The sequence below is a fragment of the Heterocephalus glaber genome, unplaced genomic scaffold, assembly GCF_053883595.1.
Source record: "Heterocephalus glaber isolate CG9 unplaced genomic scaffold, H.glaber_assembly_v1.0 deba00001790, whole genome shotgun sequence".
Lineage (NCBI taxonomy): Eukaryota > Metazoa > Chordata > Mammalia > Rodentia > Bathyergidae > Heterocephalus > Heterocephalus glaber.
Window position 1 is genome coordinate 5,504,167 of NW_028258473.1, and position 26,981 is coordinate 5,531,147.

The following is a 26,981-nucleotide window of genomic DNA, read 5'->3' on the forward strand; positions in this document are numbered from 1 at the left end:
AAGAAAATGGTATGTAGCTTTGTGCAAATATACCCATGATTCTCTATTATATGTGAAACACATTCAAGAATGAGGTGCTGTTGTTGAGTTGGCACTGCATGTATGCTATAGGGAAGTTAGGATTACTGCTCAAATTGGCATTACCAATATGTATAAAAATCAATTCCTATGAGACACTGACATCTGAGCTAGCCATACCAGAAATTACATTGTTTCTTTTAGTTCCTTGTTGCCATAGTTATCATGATGAAAAGATCAACTTTCTCTACTTACATCTGCTCTGGAGAGGTCTCCTAAAAATTCTACAGTTTCAGTGATTTATAAATGCAGTAACACTGCATTTGTGGGCAGCCAAGAAAAAGCTCACAGTTTGCATCTAGATGGTCACTAAGAAAAAAAAGTTCTCAGTAGCTTTCATTCTGGTGTACTTAGTGTCTTGAAGACAGGATGCATCTTATTACTCTTTCTTTTTCCTGTGTTAAGCCTCACATACAGTACATGCTCAATAAATATCTGTCAAATAGCTTATAAGATGCTCATGGAAGGAACCACATTCTTGACCTTCCAAGTTTCTCTTTTTTATGCATTCCTGAATAGTAGCTATTTCTGTGACTTGAAAGTTATATTTATAGGCAAGCAGGGTAAGAAGCAATGTTTTGTGCAGCAGATAAAATGAGACACATAATGGTGCAAACATGGAGATCTATACTAGAGGAGCTGCAACTCACCTACCAGGAAATGTGTGACAAAGATGAAGGAGATAGATAGTCATTGTCTCTCCTGTCAAACATCACTTGTGAAATTCAGTCACTATAAGAAATGTGGTATCTTTAAACCTGGCTATTTATGTTCCTTCTTTGTAGAGATGTAATAAGAAACCCAATTTGTGGTTAGTCATTAACAGTATACTATTGTTTGGATGTAATTTGAATGTCCCCTAAAGGTCCTCAGGGTGACAATATTAGGAGGTGCTTTGGAGTAAGAGGTGGGGCCTATTTAGAGGTCATTAGGTTATTGAGGGTATGCTTTTGAATGGAATTGTGAGACTGCTATTTTGTCCATCTCTCTCTGTCTGCTCTGTTTGTAAATGTAAATGATTTGCTCTGGTATGCACTTCCTGCCATTGCTATCCATGTAAGTGATACAGTCAAGAGGACACCTTTATCAAGCATATGATATACCTACCATTTGGACTTGGACTTCCAAAACTATGAACAAAATAAATATTTTCCTTTAGTTCCTTTTCTAAAGTTACTTGCCTCAGGTATCTCATTGTAGTAATGTAAACCCGATCAATATACTGCATAACATCCTCAGAATGCAATCTTTCTAGAATAAAGAAGATAATGAAGGGGATTAAGAAAGTATACCAGTCTTTATTAGCTTTACAGAAACATAATCTTCATAACTGGTGTGTTTGTGTGTGTGTGTGTGTGTGATAGAGAGAGAGAGACAGAGAGAGAGAAAGAGAGAGAACTGAAACATGATATAGTAATGGCAAAGGTCAAGTACATATACAAATACAATGTAATTCCAAGAATTTTCTAAATTTGCAGACCTAGTTAGTCTATCAGGACTGATAATTACCACAAAGAAGAAACAAGTGTTTATAAGAGGAAGCCAATACTGCTCTTTTTAGTGTGCCTCATAGGCAAACAATCTTAAGATGAAGCCAAATAGCTCCTTCCAAGACATTGGCTAACAGAAATTCATTGATGTGGATGATGAATGCAAACTTTGTATTTTGTATGAGAAACATATGGCAACTGAAGCTGCAGTCTGGGTGAAGACTTCAAGGGTTATGTGGTCTGAATCAGTGGTGGAAATGAAAAACAAGCTTTCCCCATAACGAGACGGTCATGACCCATGATCTTGTATGCTTCCTGTTGAGTAAAGGTCATTCCTGTTATAGGCTACAAAGCACGAATCTAAAAACAAAACACAAATTTTTTTTGGGTACATTGAGGTTGCCAATCAGAGAGTTCTTAATTTGGCTATTGTAAAAAAAAAAGAAGAGAAAATATTACTGGATTGACTGATAATACTGTGCCTTGTCACCTGGGGCCCAAAAAGGTAGCAGAATTGACAAACTTTTCAATCTCTCTACAGGCAATAGTGACCACTAATATACTGTCAAAAATCTCTTAAACAAGGAAGGTAAGAAATCCAGTACCAAAGCACCTAAGATTAAGCATCTTGACACTTCACATGTTCTGGAACACAAATGTGGCACCATATTGCTCCAAAGAAACAAAATATCAAGAAAAATAATGAAAAGGCTGCTAAATATGCTGAACTTTTTGCCAAGAAAATGAAGGACTCCAAAGAAAAATACCAGGGGAGTCACACGGAAGACAGAGAATCACCCCGCTGCAGACAGGCAGGTCTGCCCATGCCCTACCGAGGTCCTGAATCCCACAGAACAGGCCGAATCAGCCCACTGCAGACAGGCAGCCACCTGATTCCACACTGCAAAGACGCAGAGGACACCAGACCACCAGACCAAGAAACTGAGTCCCGCTGTTCCCGGCCCAGAGGTAGGGGCTTCTGAGCCATTGTCCCACTGCTCCTGGTCTAGAGGAAGGGACTTCCAGGTCACCATCCCTCCTGCTGCTCCCAGCCCAGAGGAAAGGGCTTTTGGGCCACCTTCTGTCCTGCTGCTCCTGGCCCAGAGGAAGGGGCTTCCAGGCCACCATCCCTTCCACTGCTCCCCGCCCAGAGGGAGGGTCTTCTGAGCCGTCATCCCACTGCTCTTGGTACAGAGGAAGGGGATTCCTGGCCACCATCCCTCCTGCTGCTCCCAGCCCACAGGAAAGGGCTTTTGGGTCACCATCCCTACCGCTGATCCCGGCCCCTGCCCCACCTCACCCAGCTCAGGGGAGGTAATCCATGTAGGTGCTAACAGCCCCCTGCCCCAGTCGAAATGAGAAAACAAGTAAATAAGTCTCAAAACCAGACTTCCAGATCACCTACAGCAACCACAAAGGGAAATGAGATGGAACACTCTGATTCTCAACCACCTGGACCCACTGAACTGGCAACAAAAGGGGATCTGGAAAAAATGAAATCAGAAATAATTTCTCAGATAACAGGAGAAATTGTGCCCCTAGTGCAAGATATGATTAATAAGTCTAGAGAGGAGCTCAGGAACATGATGGAATCCCAACATAAGAAACAAATGGAATCCATAAAACAGATGCAAATAGATTTCCAGGACATGAAAAACTCCCTTGAAAGTCTACACAGCAGAATGAGCCAATGTGAGGACAGAATTTCAGATACAGAAGATAAGATTGCAATTAATGACCAGGAAAAGAAAAATTGCTTCAAAATTATAAGGGAACATGAGAAATCAATCCAGCAGCTGCTAGATGAGGCAAAAAAGAATAACATAAGACTGGTTGGGCTCAATGAAGAAACAGGAGAGAGTGCAGATGACATAAAAAAATCTCTTCACAGAAATAATGGCAGAAAACTTCCCAAGCAGGGAAAAAGAGCTTGACATAGAGATAAGTGAGGCATATAGGACTCCAAATAGCCTTGATCAAAAAAAATCTACACATAGGCATATAATTGTTAAGATTCCAGAAACTCAACAGAAGAACAAAGTTCTCCAAGCAGTCAGAGAAAAGCAACAAATCACATACAAAGGAAAGCCCATCAGAATCACAGCAGACTTCTCAACACAAACCATCAAGGCAAGAAGAGCTTGGAGTGACATATTCCAAGTCCTAAAAGAAAACAGCCTCCAACCCAGATGGATGTACCCTGCAAAACTGTCTTTCAAAATGGATGGAGAAATAAGATACTTTCATGACAAAGAGCACCTTAGGAACTTCGTGAACACCAAACCAGCACTACAAAGAATTTTACACAATAGCCTAGGAACAGACATTGAGGATCACAACCCCAGGAAGCAAAGCAGAATGAACCCATCTGGCTTGACAAGAAATTAAATGTAAAGGGGGAGAACCCAACAAAAAGAAAAAGTCATGGCAATGACAAGTTAATACGTTTCAGTTATAACCATCAACGTTAAGGGTCTCAATTCACCAATCAAAAGAAATAGACTGGCAGAATGGGTCAAGAAGCAAAATCCAACAATATGCTGCATACAAGAAACACACTTAATTCAAAAGAAAACTCATACACTGAAAGTTAAAGGGTGGAAAACAATACTGCATGTGACGGGAACACCACAGAAAGCAGGAGTAGCTATCCTCTTGGTAGATCAAGTAGATTTCAAACCAACACTGATTAAGAGAGATGAAGAAGGACACTACATCCTTGTAAAGGGAACAATCCAAGAGGAAGAGATGACAATCATAAATATCTATGCACCAAACACTAGTGCACCCAACTATATAAAACAAATACTAACGGACATGAAAAGTCATATATGCACTAATACAGTTGTAGTGGGGGACCTCAACACCCCACTGTCACAAATAGATAGATCAACTAGACTAAAAATAAGTAATGAAATACTAGACCTCAATCGAACTCTTGAACAAATGAACTTAACAGATGTTTATGGAGTCTTCCACCCCACAAAATCAGAATACACATTCTTCTCAGCTGCACATGGGTCATTCTCCAAAATAGACCACATACTCACACATAGAACATGTTTAAGTAAGTGCAAAGGAATTGAAGTTATCCCCTGTATATTATCAGACCATAGTGTGATGAAATTGGAGATCCAGAGCAAAAGAAACTCAAAAAATTTCATAAACACGTGGAAGTTGAACAACACACTTCTGAATAACCAATGGGTCACAGAGGAAATTAAAGAAGAAATCAGACAGTTCCTTCAATTAAATGACAATGACAATACAACATATCAGAATCTATGGGACACAATGAAAGCAGTCTTACGAGGGAAATTCATAGCACTGAATATACATATAAGGAAAACAGAATGAGCCCAATTAAACAAACTGATGCTGCATCTCAAACTTCTAGAAAAAGAAGAGCAGGACAACCCTAAAGTTCTTACAAGGGAGGAAATTATAAAGATCAGAGGAGAAATCAATGCAATGAAGACTAAGAGAACAATACAAAAAAATCAATGAAGCCAAGGGTTGGTTCTTTGAAAGGATCAACAAAATTGACAAACCCTTAGCCAACCTTGTCAGAAAAAGGAAAGAAAAGGCCCAAATCCATGCAATTAGGAATGAAAAGGGTGAAATTACAACAGACCCAGCAGAAATCCAGACGATCATCAATACCTACTTCCAGAACCTATACACCAATAAGATGGACAACACAGAAGAAATGGACAGATTCCTAGATACATATGAATTACCAAAGTTGAACGAAGAAGACCTAAAAATTCTGAACAACCCAATATCAACCAATGAAATTGAAAATGTAATTGAAAACTTATCAACTAAGAAAAGCCCGGGCCCTGATGGCTTCACTGCTGAATTCTACAAGACATTTAGAGAGGAACTGCTGCCACTACTGTTTAAACTCTTCAGTGAAATTGAAAGGGGAGCAATACTCCCAAATTCATTCCTGGAAGTAAGAATCACCTTGATTCCCAAAGCAGAGAAAGACCCAACTGAAAAAGAGAACTATAGGGCAATCTCACTAATTTACATAGATGCAAAAATCCTTAATAAGATACTGGCAAACAGAATGCAGAAGATCATCAAGAAGATCATACACCCTGATCAAGTGGGATTCATCCCAGGGATGCAGGGATGGTTCAATATACAAAAATCAATCAATGTAATACACTATATCAATAGTGCCAAGGACAAAAACCATATGATTATCTCCATAGATGCAGAAAAAGCATTTGACAAAATCCAACATGCATTTATGATAAAAACCCTACAAAAATTGTAATAGATGGTCTCTACCTCAAACTGATAGAAAACATCTATGAAAAACCAACAGCCAATATCATACTAAATGGACAAAAACTGAAATCCTTCACACTAAAATCAGGAACAAGACAAGGATGTCCACTATCACCACTCTTGTTCAATATAGTTCTGGAAACATTAGCCACGACAATTAGACAAGAGAAAGAAATAAAAGGAATAAAGATAGGAAATGAAGAAGTCAAATTGTCATTAATCGCAAATGATATGATACTGTATATAGAAGACCCCAAGAACTCCACCAAAAGTCTTCTAGACTTAATAACCAAATTCAGTCAAGTAGCTGGTTACAAGGTCAACACACAAAAATCAATAGCTTTCCTCTACACGAATGACAGACTCACTGAGAGAGAAATAGGGCAAATAGTTCCTTTCACAATAGCATCCAAAAAACTGAAATACCTGGGAATCATCCTAACGAAATAAATCAAAGACCTCTTCTCTGAAAACTATAGCACTCTGAAAAGAGAGATTGAAGATGATATCAGAAAATGGACAGACATCCCCTGCTCCTGGGTAGGAAGGATTAATATAGTGAAAATGGCCATACTTCCAAAACTGCTATATAGATTTAATGCAATTCCAATTGAGATCCCAGCAGCATACTTCATAGACCTCGAGAAAACAATCCCAAAATTCATTTGGACAAAGAAGAGACCCAGAATAGCTAAAGCAATTCTAGGTAACAGAGACATGGCAGGGGGTATCACAATCCCCAACCTGAAACTCTACTACAAAGCTACTGTGATAAAAAGAGCATGGTACTGGCAAAGAAACAGACTTGAGGACCAGTGGAACAGATTAGAAGATGCAGAAACAAAACCAGACACACACAACCATCTCATCTTCGACAAAGGAGCCAAACACCCTCACTGGAGGAAAGATAGCCTCTTTAATAAATGGTGATGGAAAAATTGGGCTTCAACTTGCCAAAGATGAAAACTAGGCCTGTATCTCTCACCATGCACTAAACTAAAATCAAAATGGATTAAAGATCTAAATATTAAAATAGAAACTCTGAACCAGTTGGAACAGAGGTTAGGTAGAACCCTTGAAGACATTGGTGTAGGAAAAGATTTTATGAACAAAACCTCAGTTGCCCATGAACTAGCACAAACAATCAACAAATGGGATCTCTTCTTATTAAAAGGCTTCTGCACAGCAAGAGAAACCACCAGCAGTGTGAAGAGACAACCCACAATGTGGGAAAGAAATCTTCACTTGCTCTTCCTCAGACAAAGGTCTGCTATCTCGAATCTATAAAGAACTTAAAAAGATCAGACCTCCCAAATTTAAAGACCCAATCCAAAAATGGGCATCTGAAATGAGCAGACATTTCTCAGACAAAGAAGTAGGAATAGGAAATAAATACATGAAAAAATGTTCAACATCACTGGTCATATGAGAGATGCAAATGAAAACAATGCTGAGATTCCACCTCACTCCAGAAAGAATGGCTGTTATCATGAAATCAACCAATAACAAATGGTGGCGGGGCTGTGGGGAAAGAGGAACCCTGCTCCACTGCTGGTGGGAGTGTAGACTGGTGCAACCACTGTGGAAATCAGTATGGTGATACCTCAAAGAACTAGGACTGGAAGTCCCATTTGACCCCGCTATTCCAGTGCTGGGGACCTTCCCTAAAGAATTAAAAGAATCATACCACAGTGATATATGTGCACCCACGTTCATAGCAGCACAGTTTGTGATAGCTACAACTTGGAAACAGCCCAAATGCCCATCAACTGGAAACTGGATAAAGAAAATGTGATTTTTAAAAAATAAAATGGAGTACTACTCAGCCATACAATATGAGAAATTAGAGACATTTATAGCTAAGTGGATGCACATTGAGGTGATACTCTTAAGTGAAATAAATAGGACACACATGTATAAATGCCGAATAGTTTCTCTGGTGTGAGAAACTGAAAGTGTAAATAAGGACTAAATGTATAACAGGTAATGTGAAATAGGAAGAAAAGGGGCAAAGGGGAAGGAAGTGGGAGGGCTAAGGGAAAGGATAGAAGGGAATGGGATTAATATGAGAAAATGGAAAAATAGGAACAAAATCTTTGTAAATAGGGAGGAATGGCGGGGTTGAAAGGAGGGCTGGGCAAGGGTGAAAAATAAGAACCAAGAGAGACTATGTAAAGGTGCAAATTTCCAATGATGAATGTCATTATATTGTATACCTAAAATATACCAATGATTAGAATGAATAATCGATAATGTAAAATAGGAAGAAAAGGTCCAAAGGGGTAGGGGTAGTGGGAGGGTCAGGGGAAAGGAAAGAAGGGAAAGGAAAAATGATGAGAAATGAAAAAAATGGAAATATAGTCTTTGTAAATAGGGAAGGGTGGAGGGCATGAAGGGAGGGCTAGGAATGGGGAAAAAATAAGAACCAAGATGCCTTATGTAAAGGTACAATTCCCAGTGAGAAATGTAATTGTGTTGTATACCTACAATGTACCAATAAAAGAATTTAATACAAAAAAAAAGAGAAAAATACCAGGAACACACTGTCAAGACAGAGGGCTGGGGATGTGGCTGAGTTGTGCCATGCCTGCCTGACAAGCATAAGGTCCTGAGTTTGATTCCAGGTACCAGAAAAACAAACAAACATAAAACAAAAACAAAAACAAAAAACCTGCCAAGACACACAGAGTATCCTCTCTGAGAGCTTCTATTTCTGAGTCCAGCAAAAATTAAAAATGTTTTAGAGTAAAAAATAAATAAGATCAGAAATCAAAAATTTATTTACTTTTCATTGATTATCTAACTAGAGAATAGAAGGAAATATGGGCTATAGAAAAGGGACGTACATACACTGCAATCCAGTAGTAGACAAAGTCTATAAGAGATACCAACAGTGATATTCTTTAAATTTAGAGGGTGATATTGCTATGATAGTGAAAGAAGTGTGTAGAAAAAAGGCCTACTTTGGGAGATAAGTGTCTGGGGAAAAATTTTAGTATAAAACACTTTTTTCCATTTCAGAAAGGCATGAAATAGTTAAGGTAAAATATCATTATTAATGTTTTGTATGGTTATTTTGAGGAATACAGTTTTTCTTTTTTTAAGTAATTTTTAGGTATGCAATATAATGACATTCATCATTGGAAATTTGTACCTTTATGTAATCTATCTTGGTTCTTATTTTTTCCCCATTCCACTGCCCTCCCTTCAACTCCTCCACCCCTCCCTATTTACAAAGACTTTGTTTCCATTTTTCATTTTCTCATTTTAATTCCTTTCCCTTCTTTTCTTTCCCCATTCCCTCCACTTCCCCTTCCTCTTTGGACTTTTTCTTCCTATTTCACAACAGCTTTTCTTAATGATCTATACAAAATTAAATACAATAAAGTATTCTCATGACAATGGAAAAAAAGAAGCCAATTCAGTAAACTTATTTCCCAATTCCACCAGCTTAAAAGAAGAATTCCTGCCCCCAGCTTTTTTTCCTTTGTCTTTTTTTTTGGGGGGGGTACAATATGGGGTTGTATGGAGCTGTGTGAGTGGTTTCAGAGTTTGAGAGGCAGGAACGTGACTTCACTCACCATCAGTTCTTTGTGTGTGTGTGTGTGTGTGTGTGTGTGTGTGTATCTGTACATGTAACTGGAGAGTGAACCCAGCGTCTTTGCCCTGAGCTACAGTCTTATCACTTTTTCCAAACTTTTGAGTTTGAGACAAGGCCTCACTAAGTCGCTAAATTACCCAGGCTGGGATTGAATTTGCAATCCTCTTAGCTCAGCCTCACAGAGTGCTGGGATTATAGGCATGTACCACCATACCTGGCTTCATTCCCATTTTATTTAGTTGACAAATCAGAAACCAATTTTATCTCCTATAGAACAAAACTCCTTTCTCTTGTTCCAAGAATTTTTAAAGCATATTGTATATCTCAACAAATGCATCATTGTTCTAGAGAGTTAATATGCAGTACATCATTAATATAGTTTAAGTCAATAAAAGCAAAAGGAACCAAATTGAGATTATTATTATGTAATCTAATCCTGTATAGTAGGCTAACAATGCACCCTTCAGTACATTTTTTTGCTGTAATAAACTTCATACAGCTTTGCTTTATAGTATTACATAAAAATTGTTTTGCATTGGGTCAGGAAACCAAAGAAACGCCACCTGCCCAACTTTAGAGCAAAACTTGCCTGTGTTAGTAGTAATCAGGGTTTCTCATAATAAAAGATACGCTCCAAAAGAAGGCTTATTTGTATGTGGCTCTGCAAGAGTAACTAATGAGGTCTATGTTTTAGTGCCTGAAGTCTTTCACTGGAGGCTAAAATCCAAGCAATAGAACCCCCAAACTGAGTATAAATTTTTTCCCTTAAATTCTTTTATTGGTACATTTTAGGTATATAATACATTTACATTTATCATTGGGTGCTTGTGCCTGTACATGATGTATCTTGGTTCTTATTATTTTCCCCACTGCCTGTGCACCCTTCACCCCCTCCATCAACCAATAACAAATGCTGGCGGGGGTGTGGGGAGAAAGGAACCCTTCTCCGTTGTTGGTGGGAATGTAGACTGGTGCAATCACTGTGGAAATCAGTATGGAGATACCTCAAAGAACTAGGGCCCATTTGACCCAACTATTCCCCTGTTGGATATCTTCCCCAAAGAATTAAAAGAATCATACCACAGTGGTATATGTGCACCCATGTTTGTAGCGGCACGGTTTGTAATAGCTAAATCTTGGAAACAGCCCAAGAGCCCATCAACTGGAAACTAGATTAAGAAGATGTGTTTTTTTTTTTTAATAAAATGGGGTATAAATTTTAATATACTAAAATGTCAAAAGTCATGTTGATATTTTTGCCCCCTCTTTTAATAGTCTTTTGTATTTCATAGTGAAACATGAAGAAACTCTCCAAGAACACCAAAATGTACCAATTAATTTATAGCCCTAAGGCTATAAAACTGTCTTTAATATGAGTAAACAGTACAAAAACTTAAAATTTCAGAAAATATTTATAGATTTATAGATTCTATCAGAAAAAATTAAAAGACCAATAAAAAGTCACTAAAAGTATAATGTACCAAACAATTTTGTTATTTACCTCACTTGAATTTTAGCATCAACATGAAATAATCAAGGTAAAGATTTTTTTCTATTACCTAAATAAGAAAACTGAGGCCCTGAAATATGTGATTTATTCCAAGCCATAAAGTTCCAAAATTGGAATATGGGCTTTCAATTTTTGATTTTTTGCAGTGTTTGGAATTGAATTTCAGGACTTGTGCATACTTGGTAAGTGCTATAACACTAAACTACAGCCCCTGCTCCTAGAATATAGATTTTCTAACCCCTAGTGCACTTGTTGTTCTGCTTCCTAAACTGCATCTATTACAAATTATTTATTTATTCACCTATTCCCGAACTTCTGTTTTTACTTTGACAAAAAATCTGCTAGGAATATTTGTATACAAATCTTTATATGAACATATTTTTTCATTTCCTTGGTTAAATACATAAAAATGTAATGACTTGTTCAGGTGGTAGTTTTATGTTTAACATTTTAAAGAAGCTGCCAAACTGTTTTTCCAATGAAGTTGTATCAATTTAAATTTTTACTCACAGTGGATCTATAATTCTATTTGTTCTATATCATTGCCAACATTTCATATAGTAAGTTTCTGTTCTGTTTCTTTAGCCATTCTGATGGGTGCATAGTGGTATTTCATTGTGCTTTTAATTTATATTTTACAATGACTAATGGCATTAAATATCTTTTCTTGTGATTTTTTTGCCAGTACTATCTCTTTTTAAGATGCAGTGTTTATTTAATTTTTTTTTCTGGTACAGGGGATAGAACTCAGGACCTTGAACTTGTGAGGCAGGTGCAGCACCACTGAGCTAAATCCCCAGCCGTCTTTTGTTTTTTTAAATGAGGTTGTTTTCTTATTATTGAGTTTTCACAAAACAGTTTTACTGAAGTATAATTAATAACATAAAATTCACTCATTTTAAAAGTATACAATTCAGTAAGTTTCAACATACTAATTTGTGCAATAATTTTGACTAATTTGAAAAATTTTGTTTCATAACAAAAGAAACTTACATTCATTTTCTATGATCTAGTTTTGGTCATTCTTTATGTATACCATATAAAATATGATTTCAAATCCCACTTTCCTAGGGATTGCTTATAAAGTCTTTCAGTTTAACCACACAGGATCTGAAGTTTATTTTAAAACTAGCCAGTATGTAGGGCTGTAAACAACAGCTGAAGTGAATGGCTGAGAGGAGTATATTTAAGGGGATCCACCAGGATGGCGGAGTAGAGACAGAGAGTGAAGTGTAGCCTCTCTGGGACTTGGAATCAAGACATGTGGAAGACAACAATTTAGAGAAGAGAATAAAAGAGATGGATATTCTGAGAATTGGGAGGGAACTGATGGAAATGCTAGAAACTGTGGAGAAGCTGGAGAGACACAGCATAGTGCAGAGAAAAGAACAAGGCAGTCTGGAAGGCTCACTCTGGTTCCCAGGGAGGAGTACTTCCCTCCATTATAAACAGTTAACTCAGATAAATTTAATAGGCAGTCAGAGAGGGATCAGGCCCTTGAAGGAATCTGTGCAGATGAGATACATCAAGATTGTGACTGTAGGTGAATCCAAGGAGAGCTTCCCTAGAGATAAACAGCAGCTTAAGATGATACTGGAATTCTCACCACTTGATCCAGTGAGCCCACATAGGTAAAGGATGTACAAGTGTGTGACCAGGACATATACAACTATCCCTTTCCAGGAATGCTTTGTTCTCTTGGTTAAAAGTTATAAAAAGGCTAAAGTTAGTGATAGCACATATACCCTTGCTACATGCCTTGCTTTCCTGTTGGACTAATATTAGCTAAGCAACTATACCTGTAATCCTACAGGTTTAACCCATAGTTAACCAAGTTGTGATTTAGCTGTATAAAATGTCCTTGACAAAAAGCCTTCATGGCCACCCACTAAGGTCCCTTCCTGTATTTTCAATAAAACTCCCCTAAAACCCTCCTTTAGTTTGTGTCTTCATTTCTTGATATTGGGAGACCACTAACTTTGACAACCAACAGGTTGAAATTTATTTTTCCCTGCCATGCTTCCAGGAATGCAGGGGTAAGCCTGGATAGGGATGATGGTTCCAGTAAGAGACAGTGGACCAGGCTGGCAGTGCCAGCCCCAGGAGAAGCCCAAAGCTATTACAAATTTAAAAATCAGTGTGGCATATTACTCTGAAAGTGATTCATTTTTCAAGGTAAGCTGGAGTTTGGAAGGAGGTCCAGTACTTCACTCACCATATCTGAGAGGGTTAAATTGGGAGCCATTTTGGGAAGGAGTAAATTGTTTGGGACTGGGTTTCAGGTGTCACCCTGCCACAGGACTGGGAGAAAGATGGATATGGGAGACAGTCACAGATTGGGAGTGGGCTGTACATAGAACCCCTGAAAAGTTACAGGTTGGCCAGGAGGGATGTGGGGGTCCTCCCATTGTGGTGTGAAGCCAGACCTGGCATATGTGTGGCTTTCAGAGGTGGCTGGGTGTGAAAGGTTGGCATTAAATTCAGTGATTGGGATGAACCCCTGCCCCACTATCTACATCAGGCACAGAGGCCAATGGTTTATTTGCTTTCTCCATCTACCGATAAGAACAAGGACATGCCTCAGCTCAGACAATTGCCACAACCTGGAGTGTACAGACAGATGGAGCACAGAAGCAGGGGTAGGCACTGCAGAAACTCACAAGCCATAGAACTAGGCAGAGAAAACTATGACTTGAGTTGCACAGAGGAACATGAAAAACTGCCAAAGTGACTACAGCCTTAGGGTTGACAACAGTGACAACTACACCCAGTGAGAAAGGCAGGGCAGGATCCAGCATTCACACACAAAAATGTAAGTGTGGATACAAAATAAGTTTTAGCAGTGACTTAGTTGCCATCCCCCATATCCACTATATTTCAAGACTGCAGACCCTAGAAAGCAAAATCTATTAAAAAACACTGAGGGATTTTCTTTTTTGGACTCATTTCTTTTCCCATTGGTTCTTTGGAGTTTGTTTTATATATTTTCTTTTAATTATTTTCTTTTTTTCTTTATATTGCATTCTGTTTTTTAATTTTTCTTCATCTTATTTGTTCCTTTCTATTATTAGTAATGCTATTAATTTATTTTCACTCCTTAATAGGATCTTTTATCTCACTTTTCTCTCCACCTTCTCGTCTTTCTTTACTTCTCAAATTATACTTTTTTCATTTTCTGATTCCACACCCCCTCTATCTTTGCTAGTATAATAATTAAGCTTTATTAATGTTTATATATTTAGTTAACTCTTTGCTTTCATGTCTGAATTCCTTTCTATTGTTAGTGGAGATATAGTTGTTGCATTTAGTAGATACTTAATGAATGTTGGTATTTTGTCTGTATTTATACTATAAAACATTATTCTATATTATTGGTTTTTATGGTACGTCAATATAGTTTGCCTTTGACTATTATTATTGCTGCTTTTGTTGCTGTTTCCAGGGTCGCATAGTTGTTGCTATTAATTAGTTTTTATGATATGTCAATATCTAGTTTGTCTTTGTGTCATGAACAATACTGTGATTCATTTACAAAGAATGGGATGCTGGGCCAGTTATACTGTACCCTCCCCTCCCAAATTATATGGAGGTGGTTGGATCTTTGGGAAGAGGCAAAGAACTATAGTTAGCCATGCCCAGAGGACATATCTGAAAATCAGAGGTACTCTCCATACTAGCAAAAAATTCTTTCCACTGTAATCAAACTGCTTACTTCAGCACACAAAAACTCAATAGAAACATGAGATGACAAGGCAACAAAATGCCTACAAGACTCCCAACTCCCCCCAAAGCTGATTCATGGGGCATCAATGGGGAGGAAATCAAAGGTCACATGGCTGAATTATTCAAAATGATAAAAGAGGAGATAAAAAACCAGATCAATAATATGCCCAGTGGGCTCACAGAAGATATAACTAAGCAGATAACAGACGTAAACAAAATGATCCATGAGTTTAAAAAAGATACTAATAAAAAGCTATCTGAGCTAAGCAAAATGACACAAAATATAAATGATTAGTTCAGCAAAGAACTGGAATCCATGAAAGGATACTAAACATTAATCCAGGAGATTAAAAATTGTATTAAAAATGTAGGCAAGAGAAATGACCAATGTGAGGACAGAGTGTCAGAACTGGAAGATAGGCTGGTATCCATGTACTCAGGGGTATTTAAAAAACAACAACAGAACATGAAAAATGGATCAAACACCTGCTGGGTGATGCAAATAAAACGAATCTAAGATTAATTGGGATTAGTGAAAATTAGGAGATGGAATAAATGGCCTAAAAAAACCTGTTTAGAGAAATAATAGCAGAAAATTATTGAAATATGGGGAAAAGACAACATAGAGATAAGCATGATAAAGAAACCAAAATAGTCAGGATCAGAAAAGAATCTCTCTATGAGACATCATAGACAAAATCCTACAAGTACAACAAAAAGAAAGAACATAAAAGCTGTTAGAGAAAAACAACAAATCACTTATATAGATAAACCTATTAGTACTACCCAAACTTCTAAACACAAAACTTAAAGCCCAGGAGAAGCTGGAGAGAAGTGTTTAAAGCCCTAAAAGAAAAAAACTTCCAGCCCTTCCTGATATATCCTGCAAAACTCTTTTTCAAATTTCTTGGAGAAATAAGATATTTGTATAAAGAAAACACATTGAAAGAAATTCCAGACCAGCACACCAGCACTCCAAAAGTATCACAAGGATATCTTGGCAAGAGACAATGAAACTAACAGTGCCAAACAGTTAAAAAAAAAATATGAATAAACAAGGCAGGGAGATTAGTTAAAGAGAAGGGAAAAAGGGAGCACCAGCAACGAGAAAATAATGCAATGGCAGGAATTAATCAATACCTTTCAGTAATAACAGTCAACATTAAGGGCTTCAGTTCCAAAATCAAAAGAAACAGATTAGTCAGATGGAGCAAGAAAAAAAAATCAAAATTCAGCTGTACAAAAGAAACATTTAATCCAAAAAGTAATTCATAGACTAAAAATCAAAACATAGAAAACATTATTCCATGCAACAGGAACTAAGAAGTAAGTAGGACTGGCTATCTTATTTTCAGACAAAGTGAAGTTCAAGCTAAATTGATCAGAAGAAACAAAGAAGGGCTCTGTATATTGGTTCAACAAATAATTCAACAGGAAGAAATAATAATTATAAACATATATGTACTGAACATAGACATATACACCTTTTTTTTTTTGGAACTGGGGATCGAACTCAGGACCTTGCGCTTGCGAGGCAGGCGCTGGACATATACAACTTTTAAAAGCAAACATTACTGGATGTAAAATAGATAAATATCAGTGCAATTATAGTGAGAGACCTCAATACCACACTGTCACAACTGATCAACTACACAAAATATGAACAAAGAAATATTAGTGTTGAACTACACCTTTGACACAGTAATCATGAAAACCCATAGAAATTAAGTACCATACTCTTGAATAATTAATGGGTTACAGAAGATATCGAGAAAGAATTTATACAATTCCTATATCAAACCATAATGCCAGTACAACATATCAGAACATATGGGATACAATCAAAGTAGAGCTAAGAGGGGAGTATATAGCTGTGAATACCCACATCAGAAAAACAGAGGAAGCCCAAATAAATAACCTAATGATACATCTCAAGGTCATAAAAAAACAAGAAAAAGCTAGTACAAAGAAGGAAATTGTACAGATCAGAGAAGTAATTAATGAAATTGAGACAAAATATAAAAAAAAATGAAGATCTGGATCTTCATAAGAATAAACTAAGTGATAAACACTTATCCAATCATACCAAACAGGGAAGAAAAGACCCAAATCAATCCAATTAGAAATGAAAAAGATGAAATCGTAACAGGCACTGGTGAAATCCAGATTATAAGTAACTACGTTGGAAACCTATACTATAATAAGTTGGAGAATAAAAAGAAATGTATAAATTACTAGATAAATATGAATTATCAAAACTGAACCAACAAGATATAAAAACTCTGAATTATCTAATAACAGAAAATGAAATTACAGCAGAAATAAAAAAATTTATCAAGAAAAGCCCAGGACTTGACAGATTCACCTCTGAATTCTACAAGAACTTCAGGGAAGATATAAAGCCAATAGTCCTCAAATTCTTTAATAAAATGAAAAAAGGAGTACTCCTGAAGTCACTGCTGCTACCTGCCATTACCATGCTTCCAAAAACAGACAAGGAAGCAATAAAAAAAAGAACTAGAGGGCCACTGGATTTAATGAACATAGATGCAAAAATCCTCGAGATACTGGTAAACAATGCAACAAATCATCAAAAAGATCACACATCATGACCAAGTAGGCTTCATCCTAGTGATGCAAGGATTTTTCAACAAACTCAAATCAGTAAATGAAATACACCACATAAAGAGAAACAAGAACAAAAATCACATGATCATCTCAATAGATGCAGAAAAAAACATTTGACAAAATCCAATGTCTAGGCATGAAAAAACTCTGAAAAAAACAGAGTAGGAATAATCTCAATATGATAAAAGCTATTAATGACAAACCTACAGACAACATCTTATTAAATGGGGAAAAGCTGAAAACTTTCCCTTTAAAGTCAGGAAAAACATGAGGATATCCACTATCACTATTCCTGTTCAATACAGTCCTTGAATATTAGCCAGAGCAATCAGGAAATAGAAAGAAATGAAAGGGGTATGTATAGGAAACGAAGAACTCAAATTATCACTATTTACAGATGATATAATCCTGTACATTGAAGATGCAAAAAATCCATCAAATATACCTAGAATTAATAAAAAAAAATCCAGTAATGTAGCAGGATACAAAATCACTCCTGTAAAAAATAAGTAGCACTTCTGTACAAAATAATGAACTAATTGAGAAAGAAACTAGGAAAACAATGCATTAATTCACAATAGCATTAAGAAATACTTGGAAATTAACCTACCAGGGAAGTGAAAGATCTCTGCAATATAAAATACAGATCAAAGAGGACATGGGAAAGTGGAAAGATACTCCCTGTTCTTGGATAGGCAGAATTAATATTTTCAAAATAGCAATACTCCCAAAACTGATGTGCAGATTTAATAGAATCCTAATTAATATATGAACAGCATTCCTTACAGTACTAGAGAAAAGAATACTAAAATTCATATGGAATCATAAGAGACCCAGAATTCCAAAAGCAGTCCTGAGCAGCAAGAACGAAGCAAGGAGACATCACAATCCTGGGCTTCAAGTTATACAAAGTTACACTGATAAAACAGCATGACACTAGCACAAAAACAGACGTATGGATCAGTGGAATAGAATAGAGGATGCAGAAATAACATCAGTCACATTCAGCCATGATCTTTCATAAAGGGGCAAAAATATAGCTTCTTTAACAAAAGATAGCTTCTTTAACAAATGGTGCTGGAAAAACTTGCTGTCCACATGCAGAACATTGAACCTAGACTCATATCTTTTGCCATGTACTAAACTAATAAAAATGGATCAAAATTTAAATGTTAAAACAGAAATACTTAGTCCGGTGGGAGCTAAAATTGATAAAACTGTTCAAGACATAGGGATAGGCGAGAACTTTCTGAAAGTTCTTTGTGCAACCTAGTTGCACAAAAGTTAGTATCAATAACCAACAAAAGGGATCATACCAAGTTTAAAAGCTTTTCACAGCAAAGAAAACAAACAACAAAGTGAAGAGACAACATTAAAAATGGAAAAAATTGCCAGCTATTCCTTGGACAGAGGACAAATATCTGGAATATATAAAGAAATTAAAAAATTAGACCCTCCAATATAAAAGACCCAATAAAAATGGGCCACTAAAATTAATAGATACTTCTCAGAAAAAGAAGAGGTTCTTCTCTGGCCATTAGAGAAATATGAATTAAAATAACTCTGAGTTTCATCTTAGTCTGGAAAGAATGTCTATCATTAAGAAATCAAATAATAAATTCTCATGAGGTTGTAGGGGGAAATGTACCTTCTACATTGCTGATAGGAATGTAACCTAGTACAACCACTATGGAAATCAGTATGGAAAATGCTAAAAAAGAACCCAAACTAGAAATTCCATTCTATACAGATATTCCACTTCTAGGTACAGTATCTTCCTGAAAGAGTTAAAGACATCATATTGCAGTGATAACTACATATTCCTCTTCCTAGCAGCACAATTCATAATAGCTAAATCTGGGAAACAGCCTATATGTCCATCAACAGATGAATGGATAAAGAAAATGGGGTATTTATACACAACGAAGTACTACTCTGCCATAAAGATAAACTTGAGTTATTTGTAGGAAAATGGATGCACCTTGAGACCTAAATATTAAGCAAAATAAATCAGACACACAAGCTTAAATATCACAAATGTCTTTTATTTAAGTAATCTGACTATTAATAAATTACAGGGCAAAATAAAAGATAATAGTAAACAGAAAGATATATCTTTTGCAAAAGGAAATGAGACAAAGAGATAGAGAGGGGGTGGTGGAGGGGAGGGAAAGGGGATGAGAAAAAAGATGTAAGTTTTGCTATGTACATATACCAACTCCCTACAATGAATGTAATCATTATGTACTGCAAATATGTACCAGTAAAATAAAAATAAAACAGTATTTCAGAGAGAAATTTGTAATTTTACAAAGTGATACATTTAAAACCACGATGGATTATTAAATAGCAAGAAAACTGGCCTCATATTTAATCTAGGCCTCATATTTAATCTAGCAGTGATTTTTTAAACATTGCTTTTAAGCAACTATTCATTGGATAATGTTCTATGTCAAGACAACTAGGAGAACTAATGAAAAAACAGAGCCCAAACCTTTTTATACATAATAAATATTGCTATATTCTCTTTAGTTGGAAAATAATTGTAAATTTTCCAAAAATATATTTTATTATATATCTATCATGTAAACTTCGATGTCCTATACACTGGTAAATGTTAAGAAGGACATATTAACCAATGACTTCTGCTTTAATCACTGTGCTAAGAAATTAGTTAATATTTTAGATGAAGACTGATGACACACATATAGATTTGTATGCAGTACTTCCACATATTCTTGTTACAGTGATAATCAGCAGGTGAAGTAGAAGAGAATTTTTTTGTATATCCTTTTATTGGTATATTTTAGGTGTACAATATAATGACAATCATCATTGGACATATGCACCTTTACATACTCTCTTGGTTCTTATTTTTTCTCCCTTCCTCTGCCCTCCCTTCAACCCCTCCATCCCTCTCTATTTACAAAGACTTTGTGTCCTTTTTTCATTTTCTCATATTAATTCCATTCCCTTCTTTCCTTTCCCCTACCCTTCAACTTCCCCTTCTCCTTTGCTCCTTTTCTTCCTATTTCACATTATCTATTATACCTTTTAGTCCTTATTTACACTTTCAGTTTCTCACACTAGAGAAACTATTCAGTATTTATACATGTGTGTCCTATTTATTTCACTTAAGAGTATCACCTCAATGTGCATCCATTTAGCAATAAATGTCTCTAATTTCTCATTTTTGATGGCTGTGTAGTACTCCATTTTATTGAAAATCCACATTTTCTTGATCCAGTCTCCAGTTGATAGGCATTTGGGCTGTTTCCAAGTTTTAGCTATTACAAACTGTGCTGCTATGAATGTGGGTGTACATATATCACTGTGGTATGATTCTTTTAATTCTTCGGGGAAGATACCCAGCAGAGGAATAGCTGGGTCAAATAGGACTTCCAGTCCTAGTTCTTTGAGGTATCTCCATACTGATTGCCACAGTGATTGAACCAGTCTACACTCCCACCAGCAGTGGAGCAGGGTTCCTCTTTCCCCACAGCCCCACCAGCATTTGTTATTGGTTGATTTCATGATAGCAGCCATTCTTTCTGGAGTGAGGTGGAATCTCAGCATTGTTTTCATTTGCATCTTTCAAATGACCAGTGATGTTGAACATTTTTTCATATGTTTATTTGCCATTTAGTAGAAGAGGATTTTAAAAGAATTATAAATATACTAAAACTTTCTATTAGACCGGGCTTTAATAAACATTACTGATAAGATGCTAAGAAGTTTAACTCTTTATTACTGGAGGACAGAAGAAGCTATCTTAATAGAAATAAAAGAAAGACCAAGAGAGAATAAGTTTTACATTGATTAACTGTTTATTAGAAAAGGGGTATTCAAAGTAGAGTGCAAAAAGAAAACTCAGTAGGATACTGAAAGATTTATAATAGGAGTTTTTTTTTTGTTGGGTTTCTACCTTTTTATTCCCAAAGCATCCACGTACCCAAAGACCATCCAACCAACTCATGAATTAGCACAAAGTAGAAACTTTGCAAGTGGAGCCAGTGGACATGGAGGTGGGGTCCTCCAGGTATGCACCTCTGACTCTCCCACCTCACTCCTCCATAACAGGAACTCCTTTACTATGCCAATGGTTTTTATAGGACTAGAATAGTCCCAATGCAAGAGACTTTCAGCAAGTACTGCAGAACATTCTAGGGCAGTGCAAAAAGAAGTTTTAGATTGTTAGAAAAGCAAGCTTCTTTGCACAGGTTCACTTCAACTAGACTCTGCTGGAGGTACTTGCTGCACAGGAATTTTCCAGAGCTCAGATTGATCACAGTCCTAAGCATGTACTGCTGGCTGTTCTCCCCAGGTTTCAACATCCTCTGGACTTCCTCTTGACTTAACACAGGGGTCTGCTCTCAGCGTTTTCAAAGCAACATGACAGTTTCTTTTCAGATTTTTAAAAACAAGCACCATTTGCCCTTTTGGGGGACTACCTCAGGGAATCCACCCCTTTTTTGCAATCAGTCTGAAACCCTGGGCAGTAGGTCACCAATCCCAGCAGTGAGAACAGGATTACGCTGCAGTAGAACAGGGAAGCACGAGCGGAGGAAGGAATGAGAGGGGTCTGGGGTTTTGTGCAAGATTTAATAAAAAACAAACAAAAATAGGAATGGTTGCTTTCCACATTTTCCAGGTTGTGAAAGTTAGACAGGATTATCTGCGGTGTGGTTCTAAACTGCATTTGTGGAGTGAATACAAAATGTTGTCTTCCTCCCAGGCCAGAAGGCAGTGTGCACAGGCTGTACACCTGTCTGGGTTGCTGCCTCCTCCAGCAACCAGGCAGGCAAATCACCTGCACCATGGTACAGGTCAAACCAGGACATCAAGGTGGCTCTTCTCTGACCAACAGGGATTGTGCCCACCTGGTGGTGCTTAGCTGTGAGCAGCAGAGCTGGAGTGTAGGCCAGACCTCCACACTGCACTCTGACACAGGGCTAGCTTATTGACAGGCTGCTGAGCCTTAATACTGACAGTGGGTGCAGTGGATATTGAGAAGGGCTCTACTCAGATGTGGGCAGGTGCTGCATCACCACACTGCTGGAGCTTGACCAATCTCAGAATACCATGGAAAGAAAGTGGTGATAAACACAACAGGAAGTTGGAATGGTCCGGACAATCCATACACCAGTCTCTCATGTATCCATACCCACAGTTAATGACAATAACAACAACAATGATAAAAATAAAGGTACAGACAAAAAGCCGCGCTCAGGTTGTGCTGCCACCAGCCAGGAGGGGTGTGTTGAGTGGCATGGGATACAGCTAGTCTTTCTTCAAGTCCCTGGATTCAAAGAGCTTCAGCCATTCCTGCACTGTCAGGCCTTCCTTCAGACTCTACACAACAGGGGACCGGGAAGCGGGTGGGAGTCAGTTATCCCATGAGACCTGCTCAATTACGGACTTGGACCTAATATTTCTGAGTTGACGGGTGACACAGGATCTGTCTTTCTTCAGAAAGTCAGAGTTGCTTTTAGATTTCATTATGTCATATCCTGCCACAGCAGTGCTCTCAGGGGACTTTTCCCGGAGTGCTTCTGTAGCTGCTTTCAGCTGTTCTCTCAACCTGCTGATATCACAGTCTGCCTTGGCCTTCGCGATGCTGAGCTCTGTATAAATGTCTTTGTACTTGTCACTAGCATACTTTTTATCCCGAAGTGCTGTCTGGAGCTCGTCCTTGAGAGAGCTGATCTCCTGTTTCAGATACTGTATTTCTGACTCCTTGACCCGCAATAAGACCTCTAGCTCTTAGGCGTCTTTGCCCTGTGTGAGGGGTGACCCAGCAGCCTCCCCATCGCCATGCCTGGTCAGTAGTGTCTGTAACCGTGTGATCTCTGCAGCTAGGCGGTTATTCAGTTCCTGGTTGTGGGCGTTGAGCTCCTGGTTCTCGCGCTGGCACTGCTGCAGGGCCTGCTGCTCAGCCTCCAGTGCCTGGGCCCGGTGAGCATTCTCCAGGCACTTCTGTGAGTACTGCTCTGAGAGGACCTCCAGCTCCCGCTGCACTGACTGCAGCTCCTCCAGGTACTGCCGCCTCAGGGCTTCAATATCTGAGTTGATACTGCTGATTTGAGACTGCTGGCTCTTCTCCAGCTCACGCTCCATCTCCTCCCGGTGGGCATTCTTCATGGCTTCAATGGCTGGGATAGTGGCAGCAGTCTCCTCAGCCAGGAGGCGGTCCTTTTCCTCCCGAAGCTTCTCTAGCTCCCTCTGGTGCTGCCTCTGAAGGTCTTCAATCTTCTTCTGATGCGTCTCCTCCATTGCAGCAAAGCCTTGCTCACATGTGGCCTGTAGCACATAGCCCTCCCGGGCACTTTGCTCACGGCCCAGTGCCACCCTCAGCTGGTCCTACAAGAGCTGGTTCTGTTCCAGAAGGTCTGAGGCTTCCTTCTGGCTCTGCTCCAGCTCCTTCTCCAGCAGAGAGGTCAGTTCATGTGTAGAGAGCCGGTCACTTCCGTCCTCAGAGGATAGGTGCAAGGGGGCAATGGGCAGCTGCTTTTCCTCTCGGAGAGGGGTGGTCTCCACCTGATGCCACCACTGCTCAATTTCCACATGGACATTTTGTGTCTTTAGGTCAGTGGGAATTGGCAGCCCTGGGCTCGGTTCTACCTCCATACGGAGGGCTGCATCTTCGATGCTTGTTCCATCCACAGCATCCACCATCCCAAAGCGCTTGTGGCGTTCTTCCCGCCTCCATGCTCGCTCCCGCTCTAGTTCACCCGGCTCCATCTCGGGGTACCCAGGCTCACGAGCATCAGGGTGCCCCATGTTATTGGCCCTCTCCTGAGCCAGGGCCTGTTGGATAGGGCGGAACTCAGCCCAGTCAAAGGTCTTGGAGCGGCCCTGTCGCCTTCGCTCCCTAGCGCGGCTCCTCTTCTGCTCTGGATCCAGCTCCCCTGGCTCTGCCTCTTGCTTTTCATTTGGCCTTGGGCAAGTCTCAAAAGTTGAGCTGCTCTTGTTCTTTCCTCAGGCAATGAACTGGTCACGTCTGGGGTGGTGGTTGGGTACACGTGCTTCATGATGGTCTGGATCCAATTTCGCTGGATTCCGGATGTCATGGCTGACAGGGTGAACTCACCCCCCTTTGTGTGTATCTGGAAGCCATAGTTTCTCTGGACTGGATACTCTGTGACATCATAACATGTGGACAAATCAATTTCCCCACCCAAGTCCACTGCCTCCTCAGCCACGGAGTCCCTGTAGTATCTCAGGCTCTGATCAGATAGGACAAACCAGTGCTTCTTCCACTGGTCATCTTCGTACTGCTTGGTCAGCCAGCCTTTCTTGAAATTCAGCAGGTCAGGCGTCATGGAGGACTCCGTGGACCTCCTGTCCAGTGACTTGGCTCTTCGGTGTGGAGACAAGGGGGAGGTTGAGGCATCTGAGAGAGGAGCTGTGGGGGTTTCACTGATGAAGTCCCGCTTCCTGGGGAATGCTCTCTTTTCACTGTGGCCCTGGAGAGTGTCGCTGGATGGTGAGGGCCCGGCCAACAGGTTTGTCTCCATGTGCTCTGCCTTCTCAATGTCCAATGCCTCAAATTTCTCAATTACCTGGGACCTTCTGTTGTTTGGGGTGCTAGGGCTAGGAGGGGAGTGTGGCGGAGGCAGCTGCTGCTCCTCAGCCTTCAAGTCCTGCTTGGTCTTTTCCAGTGAGAAGTAGCCACTCTCCACCCGCACATTGCGGCCACAGTCCATGCGGTCGCTACTCATGGTGCTCTCCTCTTCTTTGCTTTCCAGACCTGGTTCCTGCAGGGAGCTGGCAGAAGAAGGCTGGCTTTGGCTGGGACTCTGAGCTGGACTCAGGTTGCTCCCATCAGGCTGGTCCTTGGCCCTCATTTCTTCCTGCGAGAGCGTGGACTTGGTGGTGGGGACTTTTTCTGCACTGAGGATGCTGCTGCTGTTGCTGGTGACAGCCACCTTGGCAGGCCCGGGTTCCTGTGGGGTGGGTGGCTCCACTTTCCGTTTCTTCTTTTGGTTCTGCTTGTTAGTCCTGGGATAGACCATGAGCATCTCCAGCCACCCACTGATGATCTCTTTAGTTTCTGCCCTGATGAAATGCTCCTTCTCAGGTGTCAGAATGCACAGGGAGAATTTCTGGCCAGTGCGGCCCTCTCCATCCACCACATCTGAGCACTGGTTCATGTTGATGGTACCCTGTGGGAGGGTTGTAGGCATCTCATCCAGGGCGTAGCGCAAGAGGCCATGCTCATAAAGGATGAAGAACCGTCGCTGCCATTTCCGAGACCGGTGTACTGGGTTGTCAAAGTCAGTCCCTTCTGGAGCCAGGAGCAGCCAGCCACCATAAATGGGTTTGGCCTGCGTCAGGTCCTCGTCGTTGAGCAGATGCGACTCGCGGGGCTTGAAGCAGTTCTGACACTTGCTCTTGTTGAAGATGTTGGCCTGGAATTTCCTGCACGGGTTCTCCTTGGCCGCCGACATAGTCGGGGGCGGCGGTGGCGCAGGCCCGGCCCGCGCACTCCCGGCGGGCTAGGGCTCACCGCAGCCGCCCCCTCAGGCCCCACCGGCCACAGCAGGCCCGGCCCGGCCCGGCCTCTCCCGCGGGCCCGCCGCACGGCGCGCTGCCGCGCCCGGGCCTACAGCGCGCGCGCTGCCCCGCGGCGGCCAGTATCGCCGCCGCCCGACCGCGGCGGGCCCATGGACACGGCCTTGGCCCGCTGCCTCCCTCCGCGGCCGCCTCCCAGGCACCCACCGCCTCCTAGGCACCGGTCGCCGCTGGCTCGCTCGTCGCGCCGCCGCCGCCGCCCTGGGCGCCCACGGCCGCTGCAACTGGGAGCGGAGCGCTCGCGCTCTCCCTATAATAGGAGTTTTTATATTTACTTTCTATCTTTTACTTTGAGCATTTCTATTTTACATATTTATAATGTAAATAATATGCTAATATAGTAGTACACACATATACATATAAATATACACATAGTTGTAAATGTATAAAATATGTATGTATACTTTAAAATGAATATTATTGTTTAGAAATATAAATTAAAAGAAATCAATATGAGAGCACATATCAAGAATTTTTTAACTGATTAGGATAGGTGATAAAAGAAAGTTTTGAGAAAACTGGATCAAAACATGATTCTTATTTGAACTAAAGTGGCTAGCAGTATCTATAAATGAGTTAGCTTCCTGTTAACTTCCTTTTGATGCTAGCTATTGTTCCTCAGCCCTGACCAATTGCACTTGAATTGCTACTACTAATAGTCATGGCATTGGAGAATAGAACATAAAAAAATTCAAATTGAATGCTTTGCTGATATTGGAGAATGATATATTTACATGGAATGGAAGCCATGTCTTTTATCAAAAATTTAAACTGATATTAAAATCAGGGTAGGGGAATGTAAATAAAATTCTTTACAAATTTAGACTTGGGCTTTCAAGTTAAATCCTTAGTGTTTCAGGTTAAAACTCCTCTAATTCCCCCAAGATCAAAGTGAAAATAAAAAGAAACTAAATTCAGGAAAATTTACATTATGTATCAATTCTTCATTGTTCCACTAAAGTTTATGTGTTGAAGGCTATATCTACCACCTGATGGCATTGTTGGGAGGTGATGGAACCTTTAGGAGATCAGGCCTAGTGGAAGGAGGTTAGGTCACTGGGAGATGTACCTTTAA

At 39.6% G+C, this 26,981-nt stretch overlaps 1 protein-coding gene and 2 pseudogenes across 19 annotated transcripts in view; 1 reads left to right on the forward strand and 2 right to left on the reverse strand.

Moving 5' to 3' along the window:
* Zc3h12b (zinc finger CCCH-type containing 12B) overlaps positions 1–26,981 on the reverse strand; it is a 224,594-nt gene that overhangs the window by 118,769 nt on the left and 78,844 nt on the right. For all 19 annotated transcript variants that reach the window (XM_087203230.1, XM_087203231.1, XM_087203222.1 and 16 more), the window contains one exon: positions 1,260–1,329. The gene's annotated coding sequence lies outside the window, so the exon portion shown is untranslated. The remainder of the gene's footprint in view (positions 1–1,259; positions 1,330–26,981) is intronic.
* Positions 1,307–8,603, forward strand: LOC110347173 (small ribosomal subunit protein eS6-like; annotated as a pseudogene).
* LOC101726279 (myosin phosphatase Rho-interacting protein pseudogene) lies at positions 21,916–25,836 on the reverse strand (annotated as a pseudogene).